Consider the following 12,337-nt stretch of genomic DNA (forward strand, 5'->3'; position numbering starts at 1 on the left):
GTCTCATCAGGATCATCTGCACCCATGGGGTTTAATGTCAAGTGATGAGGGTCTGTATTCTGCTTGGACCCTACTTTGTCAGGTTCTGGATCCAACAGGAACAATTTGTGGCATCCGTGCAGATGCTTTCCTCCTCTGGATTCTGTGATTCTTTGGAGCAGACCGCTGATGCCCAAGCATTAGAATGTGTGAACAGCTCTGCAGACTCACCCATTTGTGGTTCCCCACAGTCAGTTGCTGGATGTAGTTGCCCCCTGATGAAGAAATGACGAAACGTGCGTTGGGGAGAGGAAAAGACGCCACCAACACTCTGCACTTATTATTTTTTGGCCTTGGTAATTAAAATATGGTTATCTCTCTCATTTATGCTTAGTAGAGAAACTTTTGAACTTATTGATGTGCATTAGTACTTACACTCTGTTACCTATAGAAGGTTATTGTATACACTCTCTGCAATAGCGCTTACAGTCTGTTCCTCACAGAGATTCATTGTATACACTCTGTGCAATAACGCTCACATTCTGTTCCCCATAGAGACCCATTATATACACTCTGTGCAATAGCGCTTATATTCTGTTGTTTATAGAGATTTATTTTATACACTTTGTGCAATAGCGCTTATATTTTATTCCTCATAGAGATTCATTATATACAGTCTGTGTAATAGCGCTCACACTTTGTTTCCCTGGATTAAGAACACATGTGACATGCACAAATGTGAACAAGTCTGTTGGACAATGTTCACACCACCCACTGACCGAAACACAAACAAAAAGCACAGAATGACAAATGTGCAGAAATACTTTGCAGTAAAGGGCATGTCACACTAAGAGATATCGCTAGCAATATCGCTATAACTAGTGACGTTATAGCGATATTGCTAGCGATATCGCTATGTCTGATACTTATCTACGACCCGCTCCCCCGCTGGTTATCGCTGATGGCGCGAGAACAGGCTGGACTGTTTCTCGTCGTCAGCTTCCTGCGGTGCTTCCTGCTGTGTGGAGCCAGGCGGGAGGACGCAGAATCGCCTGGTGTGACAGGTAAGTAGCGACCCCCGTCCCCAGCGATGTCGCTTGTGAGATCTGCCTGTGTGGCAGCTCACTAGCGACCACTTAGCGATGCACCAGCGATCCTGACCGCGTCATATCGCTGATCGGGATCGCTGGTACATCGCTAAGTGTGACAGTACCCTAAGACATATGACAGTAGTCAGCAAGTGCTGATAAAAGGTAACAACAAATACAGGGTATATAGTTGATTCATTATATACACTTTGTGTAATAGCGCTCACACTCTGTTCCCCATAGAGATCCATTGTATACACACTGTGCAATAGCGCTCACACTCTGCTCCCCGTAGAGATCCATTGTATACACTCTGTGCAATAGCGCTCACACTCTGTTCCCCATAGAGATCTATTATATACACTCTGTGCAATAGCGCTCACACTCTGTTCCCCATAGAGATCCATTATATACACTCTGTGCAATAGCGCTTATACTCTGTTCCCCATAGAGATCCATTGTATACACTCTGTGCAATAGCGTTCACAATCTGTTCCCACAGAGATCCATTGTATACACTCTGTGCAATAGCGTTCACAATCTGTTCCCACAGAGATCCATTGTATACACTCTGTGCAATAGCGTTCACACTCTGTTCCCCATAGAGATCCATTATATACACTCTGTGCAATAGCGCTTATACTCTGTTCCCCATAGAGATCCATTGTATACACTCTGTGCAATAGCGTTCACAATCTGTTCCCACAGAGATCCATTGTATACACTCTGTGCAATAGCGTTCACACTCTGTTCCCCATAAAGATCTATTATATACACTCTGTGCAATAGCGTTCACACTCTGTTCCTCATAGAGATCCATTGTATACACTCTGAGCATTAGCGTTCAAACTCTGTTCCCCATAGAGATCCATTGCATACACTCTGTGCAATAGCGCTTATACTCTGTTCCCCATAGAGATCCATTGTATACACGCTGTGCATTAGCGCTCACACTTTGTTCCCCATAGAGATCCAATATATACACACATATACACAATATATACACACTCTGATGTTTATAGAGATTTATGTTATACACTCTGTGCAATAGCGCATATACTCTGTACCTCATAGAGATTCATTATATACACTTTGTTTAATAGCGTTCACACTCTGTTCCCCATAGAGATCCATTGTATACACGCTGTGCAATAGCGCTTTTACTCTGCTGCTTTTACTCTGCTCCCCGGAGAGATCCAATATATACACTCTGTAAAATAGCGCTTATACTCTGCTCCCCATAGAGATCCATTGCATACACTCTGTGCAATAGTGTTCACACTCTGTTCCCCATAGAGATCCAATGTATACACTCTGTACAGTAGCGCTCACACTCTGTTCCCCATAGAGATCTATTATATACACTCTGTGCAATAGCGCTTATACTCTGTTCCCCATAGAGATCCATTGTATACACTCTGTGCAATAGCGTTCACACTCTGTTCCCCATAGAGATCCATTGTATACACTCTGTGCAATAGCGCATATACTCTGCTCCCCATAGAGATCCATTGTATACACTCTGTGCAATAGGGCTCACACTCTGTTCCCCATAGAGATCTATTATATACACTCTGTGCAATAGCGCTTATACTCTGTTGCCCATAGAGTTCCATTGTATACACCCTGTGCAATAGCGTTCACACACTGATCCTCATAGAGATCCATTGCATACACTCTGTGCAATAGCGCTTACACTCTGTTCCTCATAGAGATCTATTATATACACTCTGTGCAATAGCGCTTATACTCTGTTGCCCATAGAGATCCATTGTATACACTCTGTGCAATAGGGCTCACACTCTGTTCCCCATAGAGATCTATTATATACACTCTGTGCAATAGCGCTTATACTCTGTTCCCCATGTCCCCATAGAGATCCATTGTATACACCCTGTGCAATAGCGTTCACACTCTGTTCCCCATAGAGATCCATTGTATACACTCTGTGCAATAGCGTTCACACTCTGTTCCGCATAGAGATCCATTGTATACACTCTGTTCAATAGTGCTCACACTTTGTTCCTCATAGAGATCCATTGTATACACTCTGTGCAATAGCGCTTATACTCTGTTCCCCATAGAGATCCATTATATACACTCTGTGCAATAGCGCTCACTATATTCCTCATAGAGATCTATTATATACACTTTGTGCAATAGCGCTCACACTTTGTTTCCCATAGAGATCCATTGTATACACTCTGTGCAACAGCGCTCATACTCTGTTCCCCATAGAGATCCATTATATACAACCTGTGTAATAACGCTCACACTCTGTTCCTCATAGAGATCCATTGTATACACTCTGTACATTAGCGTTCAAACTCTGTTCCCCATAGAGATCCATTGCATATAATCTGTGCAATAGCACTTATACTCTGTTCCCCATAGAGATCCATTGCATACACTCTGTGCAATAGCGCTTATACTCTGCTCCCCATAGAGATCCATTTTATACACTCTGTGCAGTAGCGCTTATACTCTTCTCCCCATAGAGATCCAATATATACACTCTGTGCAATAGCGCTAACACTTTGTTCCTCATAGAGATCCATTGTATACACGCTGTGCATTAGCGCTTATACTCTGCTCCCCATAGAGATCCATTTTATACACTCTGTGCAGTAGCGCTCACACTTTGTTCCCCATAGAGATCCATTTTATACACTCTGTGCAGAAGCGCTCACACTTTGTTCCCCATAGAGATTCAATATATACACTAAGTGTAATAGCACTTAAACTCTGATGCTTATTGAGATTTATTTTATACACACTGTGCAATAGCACATATACTCTGTACCTCATAGATATTTATTATATACACTTTGTGCAATAGCGTTCACACTCTGCTCCCCGTAGAGATCCAATATATACACTCTCTGCAATAGTGTTCACACTCTGTTCCCCATAGAGATCCAATGTATACACTCTGTGCAATAGCGTTCACACTCTGTTCCCCATAGAGATCCATTGTAAACACTCTGTGCAATAGCGTTCACACTCTGTTCCCCATAGAGATCCATTGTATACACTCTGTGCAATAGCGATCACACTCTATTCCCCATAGAGATCTATTATATACACTCTGTGCAATAGTGCTCACATTTTGCTCCCCATAGAGATCCATTGTATACATTCTGTGCAATAGCGCTTACACTCTGTTCCCCATAGAGATGCATTGTATACACTCTGTGCAATAGCGCTCACACTCTGTTCCCCATTGAGATCCATTGTATACACTCTGTGCAATAGCGGTTATACTCTGTTCCGCATAGAGATCCATTGTATACACTCTGTGCAATAGCGCTCACACTCTGTTCCACATAGAGATCTATTATATACACTCTGTGCAATAGCGCTCACACTTTGTTTCCCATAGAGATCCATTGTATACACTCTGTGCAATAGCGTTCACACTTTGTTCCCCATAGAGATCCATTGTATACACTCTGTGCAATAGCGTTCACACTCTGTTCCCCATAGAGATCCATTGTATACACGCTGTGCAATAGCGCTTTTACTCTGCTCCCCGTAGAGATCCAATATATACACTCTGTGCAATAGTGTTCACACTCTGTTCCCCATAGAGATCCAATGTATACACTCTGTGCAATAGCGTTCACACTTTGTTCCCCATAGAGATCCATTGTATACACTCTGTGCAATAGCGTTCACACTCTGTTCCCCATAGAGATCCATTGTATACACTGTGCAATAGCGCTCACACTCTGTTCCCCATAGAGATCTATTATATACACTCTGTGCAATAGCGCTCACACTCTGTTCCCCATAGAGATCCATTGTATACACTCTGTGCAATAGCGTTCACACTCTGTTCCCCAAAGAGATCCATTGTATACACTCTGTGCAATAGCGTTCACACTCTGTTCCCCATAGAGATCCATTGTATACACTCTGTGCAATAGCGCTTATACTCTGCTCCCCATAGAGATCCATTGTATACTCTCTGTGCAATAGCGCTCACACTCTGTTCCCAATAGAGATCTATTATATACACTCTGTGCAATAGTGCTTACACTCTGTTACCCATAGAGTTCCATTGTATACACCCTGTGCAATAGCGATCACACTCTGTGCCCCATAGAGATCCATTGTATACACTCTGTGTAATAGCGCTCACACTCTGTTCCTCATAGAGATCCATTGTATACACTCTGTGCAATAGCGCTTATACTTTGTTAATCATAGAGATCCATTGTATAAACTCTGTGCAATAGCGCACAAACTCTGTTCCCCATAGAGATCCATTGTATACACTCTGTGCAATAGCGCTTACACTCTGTTCCTCATAGAGATCCATTGTATACATTCTGTGCAATAGCTCTCATACTCTGTTCCCCATAGAGATCCATTGTATACACCCTGTGCAATAGCGCTTACACTCTGTTCCCCATAGAGATCCATTGTATACACCCTGTGTAATAGCGCTTATACTCTGTTCCCCCTATAGATCCATTGTATACACTCTGTGTAATAGCGCTTATACTCTGTTCCCCATAGAGATCCATTGTATACACTCTGTGCAATAGCGCTTATACTCTGTTCCTCATAGAGATCCATTGTATAAACTCTGTGCAATAGCGCTTATACTCTGTTCCCCATATCCCTATAGAGATCTATCATATACACTCTGTGCAATAGCGGTTATACTCTGTTTTTTATAGGAATTTATTTTATACACTCTGTGCTATAGCGCTCACACTCTGTTACTCATAGAGATCCATTATATACACTCTGTGCAGTAGCGCTTATACTCTGTTCCCCATAGAGATTCATTGTATACATTCTCTGCAATAGCGCTTATACTCTATTCCGCATAGAGATCCATTGTATACACTCTGTGTAATAGCGCTCACACTCTGTTCCTCATAGAGATCCATTGTATACACTCTGTGCAATAGCGCTTATACTTTGTTAATCATAGAGATCCATTGTATAAACTCTGTGCAATAGCGCACAAACTCTGTTCCCCATAGAGATCCATTGTATACACTCTGTGCAATAGCGCTTACACTCTGTTCCTCATAGAGATCCATTGTATACATTCTGTGCAATAGCTCTCATACTCTGTTCCCCATAGAGATCCATTGTATACACCCTGTGCAATAGCGCTTACACTCTGTTCCCCATAGAGATCCATTGTATACACCCTGTGTAATAGCGCTTATACTCTGTTCCCCCTATAGATCCATTGTATGCACTCTGTGTAATAGCGCTTATACTCTGTTCCCCATAGAGATCCATTGTATACACTCTGTGCAATAGCGCTTATACTCTGTTCCTCATAGAGATCCATTGTATAAACTCTGTGCAATAGCGCTTATACTCTGTTCCCCATATCCCTATAGAGATCTATCATATACACTCTGTGCAATAGCGGTTATACTCTGTTTTTTATAGGAATTTATTTTATACACTCTGTGCTATAGCGCTCACACTCTGTTACTCATAGAGATCCATTATATACACTCTGTGCAGTAGCGCTTATACTCTGTTCCCCATAGAGATTCATTGTATACATTCTCTGCAATAGCGCTTATACTCTATTCCGCATAGAGATCCATTGTATACACTCTTTGCAATAGCGCTCACACTTTGTTTCCCATAGAGATCCATTGTATACACTCTGTGCAATAGCTCTCATACTCTGTTCCCCATAGAGATCTATTATATACACTCTGTGCAATAGTGCTTATACTCTGTTCCCCATAGAGATCCATTATATACACTCTGTGCAATAGCGTTCACACTCTGTTCCCTTCAGAGATCCATTGTATACACTCTGTGCAATAGCGCTCACACTCTGTTCCCCATAGAGATCCATTGTATTCCCTCTGTGCAATAGCGCTTATACTCTGTTCCCAATAGAGATCCATTGTATACACTCTGAGCAATAGCGCACACACTCTGTTCCCCATAGAGATCTATTATATACACTCTGCAATAGCACTTTTACTCTGTTTTTTATAGAGATCTATTATATACACTCTGTGCAATAGCGCTCACACTTTGTTTCCCATAGAGATCCATTGTATACACGCTGTGCAATAGTGCTTATACTCTGTTCCCCATAGAGATTCATTGTATACCTTCTCTGTAATAGCGCTTATACTCTGTTTTTTATAAATATTTATTTTATACACTCTGTGTAATAGCGCTTACACTCTATTCCTCATAGAGATCCATTGTATACACTCTGTGCAATAGCGCTCACTTTGTTTCCCATAGAGATCCAATGTATACACTCTGTGCAATAGCGCTTACACTCTGTTCCCCATATAGATCCATTGTATAAACTATGTGCAAGAGCGTTCAAACTCTGTTCCCCATAGAGATCCATTGTATACACTCTGTGCAATAGCGCTTATACTTTGTTCCTCATAGAGATCCATTGTATACACTCTGCAATAGCGCTTATACTTTGTTCCTCATAGAGATCCATTGTATACACTCTGTGCAATAGCGCTTATATTCTGTTCCTCATAGAGATTCATTGTATACACTCTGTGCAATTGCGCTTATACTTTGTTCCTCATAGAGATCCATTGTATATACTCTGTGCAATAGCGCTTATACTTTGTTCCGCATAGAGATCCATTGTATACACTCTGTGCAATAGCGCTTATACTCTGTTCCCATAGAGAACTATTATATACACTCTGTGCAATAGCGCTTATACTCTGTTCCCATAGAGATTTATTATATACACTCTGTGCAATAGCGCTCACACTCTGTTCCCCATAGAGATCTATTATATACACTCTGTGCAATAGCGCTTATACTCTGTTCCCCATAGAGATCCATTGTATACACTCTGTGCAATAGCGTTCACAATCTGTTCCCCACAGAGATCCATTGTATACACTCTGTGCAATAGCGCTCACACTCTGTTCCACATATAGATCCATTGTATACACTCTATGCAATAGCGTTCACACTCTTTTCCGCATAGAGATCCATTGTATACACTCTGTGCAATAGTGCTCACACTTTGTTCCTCATAGAGATCCATTGCATACACTCTGTGCAATAGCACTTATACTCTGTTCCCCATAGAGATCCATTATATACACTCTGTGCAATAGCGCTCACACTCTATTCCCCATAGAGATCTATTATATACACTCTGTGCAATAGCGCTCACACTTTGCTTCCCATAGAGATCCATTGTATACACTCTGTGCAACAGCGCTCATACTCTGTTCCCCATAGAGATCCATTATATACAACCTGTGTAATAGCGCTCACACTCTGTTCCCCATAGAGATCTATTATATACACTCTGTGCAATAGCGCTTATACTCTGTTCCCCATAGAGATTCATTGTATACATTCTCTGCAATAGCGCTTATACTCTATTCCTCATAGAGATCCATTGTATACACTCTTTGTAATAGCGCTCACACTTTGTTTCCCATAGAGATCCATTGTATACACTCTGTGCAATAGCTCTCATACTCTGTTCCCCATAGAGATCTATTATATACACTCTGTGCAATAGTGCTTATACTCTGTTCCCCATAGAGATCCATTATATACACTCTGTGCAATAGCGTTCACACTCTGTTCCCTTCAGAGATCCATTGTATACACTCTGTGCAATAGTGCTCACACTCTGTTCCCCATAGAGATCCATTGTATGCACTCTGTGCAATAGCGCTTATACTCTGTTCCCAATAGAGATCCATTGTATACACTCTGAGCAATAGCGCACACACTCTGTTCCCCATAGAGATCTATTATATACACTCTGCAATAGCGCTTTTACTCTGTTTTTTATAGAGATCTATTATATACACTCTGTGCAATAGCGCTCACACTTTGTTTCCCATAGAGATCCATTGTATACACGCTGTGCAATAGTGCTTATACTCTGTTCCCCATAGAGATTCATTGTATACCTTCTCTGTAATAGCGCTTATACTCTGTTTTTTATAAAGATTTATTTTATACACTCTGTGTAATAGCGCTTACACTCTATTACTCATAGAGATCCATTGTATACACTCTGTGCAATAGCGCTCACTTTGTTTCCCATAGAGATCCAATGTATACACTCTGTGCAATAGCGCTTACACTCTGTTCCCCATATAGATCCATTGTATAAACTATGTGCAAGAGCGTTCACACTCTGTTCCCCATAGAGATCCATTGTATAAACTATGTGCAATAGCGCTTATACTTTGTTCCCCATAGAGATCCATTGTATACACTCCGTGCAATAGCGCTTATATTCTGTTTCTCATAGAGATCCATTGTATACACTCTGTGCAATTGCGCTTATACTTTGTTCCTCATAGAGATTCATTGTATACACTCTGTGCAATTGCGCTTATACTTTGTTCCTCATAGAGATCCATTGTATATACTCTGTGCAATAGCGCTTATACTTTGTTCCTCATAGAGATTCATTGTATATACTCTGTGCAATAGCGCTTATACTCTGTTCCCATAGAGGTCCATTGTATACACTCTGTGCAATAGCGCTTATACTCTGTTCCCATAGAGATCTATTATATACACTCTGTGCAATAGCGCTCACACTCTGTTCCCCATAGAGATCTATTATATACACTCTGTGCAATAGCGCTTATACTCTGTTCCCCATAGAGATCCATTGTATACACTCTGTGCAATAGCGTTCACAATCTGTTCCCCACAGAGATCCATTGTATACACTCTGTGCAATAGCGCTCACACTCTGTTCCACATAAAGATCCATTGTATACACTATGTGCAATAGCGTTCACACTCTGTTCCCCATAGAGATCCATTGTATACACTCTGTGCAATAGTGCTCATACTTTGTTCCTCATAGAGATCCATTGCATACACTCTGTGCAATAGCACTTATACTCTGTTCCCCATAGAGATGCATTATATACACTCTGTGCAATAGCGCTCACACTCTATTCCCCATAGAAATCTATTATATACACTCTGTGCAATAGCGCTCACACTTTGCTTCCCATAGAGATCCATTGTATACACTCTGTGCAACAGCGCTCATACTCTGTTCCCCATAGAGATCCATTATATACAACCTGTGTAATAGCGCTCACACTCTGTTCCCCATAGAGATCTATTATATACACTCTGTGCAATAGCGCTTATACTCTGTTCCCCATAGAGATCCATTATATACACTCTGTGCAATAACGCTTAAACTCGGTTCCTCATAGAGATCCACTGTATACACTCTATGCAATAGCACTTATACTCTGTTCCCCATAGAGATGCATTATATACACTCTGTGCAATAGCGCTCACACTCTATTCCCCATAGAGATCTATTATATACACTCTGTGCAATAGCGCTCACACTTTGTTTCCCATAGAGATCCATTATATACAACCTGTGTAATAGCGCTCACACTCTGTTCCCCATAGAGATCTATTATATACACTCTGTGCAATAGCGCTTATACTCTGTTCCCCATAGAGATCCATTGTATACACTCTGTGCAATAGCGCTCACACTATGTTTCCCATAGAGATCTATTATATACACTCTGTGCAATAGCGCTTATACTCTGTTCCCCATAGAAATCCATTGTTTACACTCTGTGCAATAGCGTTCACACTCTGTTCCCCATAGAGATCCAATGTATACACTCTGTGCAATAGCGCTCACACTCTAATCCCCATAGAGATCTATTATATACACTCTGTGCAATAGCGCTTATACTTTGTTCCCCATAGAGATCCATTGTATACACTCTGTGCAATAGCGCTCACACTCTGTTCCCCATAGAGATCTATTATATACACTCTGTGCAATAGCGCTCACACTCTGTTCCCCATATACATCAATTATATACACTCTGTGCAATAGCGCTTATACTCTGTTCCCCATAGAGATCCATTGTTTACACTCTGTGCAATAGCGTTCACAATCTGTTCCCCACAGAGATCCATTGTATACACTCTGTGCAATAGCGCTAACACTCTGTTCCCCATAAAGATCTATTATATACACTCTGTGCAATAGCGCTTATACTCTGTTGCCCATAGAGATCCATTGTATACACTCTGTGCAATAGTGTTCACACTTTGCTCCTCATAGACATCCATTGCATACACTCTGTGCAATAGCGCTTATACTCTGTTCCCCATAGAGATCCATTATATACACTCTGTGTAATAGCGCTCACACTCTATTCCCCATAGAGATCTATTATATACACTCTGTGCAATAGCGCTCACACTTTGTTTCCCATAGAGATCCATTGTATACACTCTGTGCATTAGCGTTCAAACTCTGTTCCCCATAGAGATCCATTATATTCAACCTGTGTAATAGCGCTCACACTCTGTTCCTCATAGAGATCCATTTTATACACTCTGTGCATTAGCGTTTACACTCTATTCCTCATAGAGATCCATTGTATACACTCTGTGTAATAGCGCTCACATTTTGTTTCCCATAGAGATCCATTGCATACACTCTGTGCAATAGCGCTTATACTCTGTTCCCCATAGAGATCCATTATATACACTCTGTGCAATAGCGCTCACACTCTATTCCCCATAGAGATTTATTTTATACACTCTGTGCAATAGCGTTTATACTCTGTTCCCCATAGAGATCCATTGTATACACTCTGTGCATTAGCGTTCAAACTCTGTTCCCCATAGAGATCCATTATATACAACCTGTGTAATAGCGCTCACACTCTGTTCCTCATAGAGATCCATTTTATACACTCTGCATTAGCGTTTACACTCTATTCCTCATAGAGATCCATTGTATACACTCTGTGTAATAGCGCTCACACTTTGTTTCCCATAGAGATCCTTTGTATACACTCTGTGCAATAGCGCTTATACTCTGTTTTTTATAGAGATTTATTTTACACACTCTGTGCAATAATGCTCACACTCTGTTACTCATAGAGATCCATTATATACACTCTGTGCAGTAGCGCTCACACTCTGTTCCCCATAGAGATTCATTGTATACACTCTCTGCAATAGCGCTTATACTCTGTTTTTTATAAAGATTTATTTTATACACTCTGTGCAACAGCGTTCACACTCTGTTCCCTATAGAGATCCATTGTATGCACTCTGTGCAACAGTGCTCACAATTTGTTCTCCATAGAGATCAATTGTATACATTCTGTGCAATAGCGCTTATACACTGTTCCCCATAGAGATCCATTGTATACATTCTGTGCAATAGCGGTTATACTCTGTTCCGCATAGAGATCTATTATATACACTCTGTGCAATAGTGCTCACAT

The sequence above is a fragment of the Dendrobates tinctorius genome, unplaced genomic scaffold (assembly GCF_039654945.1).
Source record: "Dendrobates tinctorius isolate UK_male_01 unplaced genomic scaffold, ASM3965494v1 ptg000057l, whole genome shotgun sequence".
NCBI classification, from domain to species: Eukaryota; Metazoa; Chordata; class Amphibia; order Anura; family Dendrobatidae; genus Dendrobates; species Dendrobates tinctorius.